The sequence below is a fragment of the Octodon degus genome, unplaced genomic scaffold, assembly GCF_000260255.1.
Source record: "Octodon degus isolate 3935 unplaced genomic scaffold, OctDeg1.0 scaffold00077, whole genome shotgun sequence".
Lineage (NCBI taxonomy): Eukaryota > Metazoa > Chordata > Mammalia > Rodentia > Octodontidae > Octodon > Octodon degus.
Window position 1 is genome coordinate 7,762,833 of NW_004524653.1, and position 1,352 is coordinate 7,764,184.

Sequence of the window (1,352 nt, forward strand, 5' to 3'; positions counted from 1 at the left end):
GAGCTGGCCACACACACACACACACACACACACACACACATAAAAAAAAAAAAGAAATATCATAACCTTATAACAATTTTAGGTTTTAGCTTAAATTTGGCGACACATTTTGACCAATATTTTAACAACTGTATAATGAATTTATCTGTGTACCAGGTGGCAGGCAGGATAAGCCAGTCCTGAGGGTGATGGTCGGGAGTCATAGCCGCTTTTTATCAGTTGGAACTGCCAGTGCGTCCAGGTGGAATTAGCCAGTTGTCTGGGAACGGTGTCCAGAACAGCAAACCTTGAGTCATTTCAGGGGGACAGCAACGGTTGGTGAAGGGTGTCAGCTCCAAGTCCTTCTTTGGAGGAGCCAAGGGGACCAAGAAGGGAGGTGCGCAGGATGGTAGATTATAACCTTGATAAATTTCTTGATCCAGGTGGGTGGATCCTGGATGAGGTCAGTCCAGACTTATGTGTAGATGATCTGGATAGCCAGGCAGGTCCAAAAAAAATGATACGGCGAAGACCTGAGCTGTGGAGAGAACAAAAGTGCCTTTGGGAGGCCAAGAGACATTAAAGGAGGACCACTCTGAAGAACAGAGAGTTTGTCATTTTTCTTTTTTAACAGTCAAAGAAAGATTATGTGCTCTCCCCCTAATCTCCGACCAATGACCTAGGGTAAGGGCAAGAGGAGCAGATGTTATTTGTCCCATATTATCAAAATAACCGACGTCCCACAGAACACCAAGGGGACAAAGGAAAAAAAATAGTGTAGGCGGCTGCAAACAAATAAACAGGAACGTGTGAAGTGCGTGGAGTGGAGAGAGAAGTCATTAACCAAATGTTAGTATTCCTGTAAAGGAAGAAGCAAGTTATGGCGCCAGACAGACGAACACAGATAACACAGAACACTGAAACAAGACAATCTATTGGCCCACAGAACCAGCCGGATCCCAGATCCGACAAACACTACTGAGGCGTCCCTCAGCAGACTTGCAACCTTCAGGCACGTCTACCAGTTGCAGGCAGTGGGAACTCACGCTCCTCACCACCAGTCACAGGCCAATAGATGAGCGCCCGAAGGCAGGACCGACCCGAAGGCCAAACCGGCCCGAAGGCCACGCAAATGCCCGAAGGCTATGCCGGCTTGAAACACTTAACGCTAATGGTATGGCCGTACTTACCCCAAGAGATGGCTGTTGGGGTCCCCCCGCACGGGAGACGATCCAGGACGAGCCCCCAAATGTAAGGGTCGAGTCGCCGCGAAGGAAGACCCCAAGAGCCGGTCTCTCATGCAAAGAACAAAGGGAGTTTTATTAACTGTGTGCACACAGGGCGGTCTGAACACGCAGGAACAGAGAGCGCCC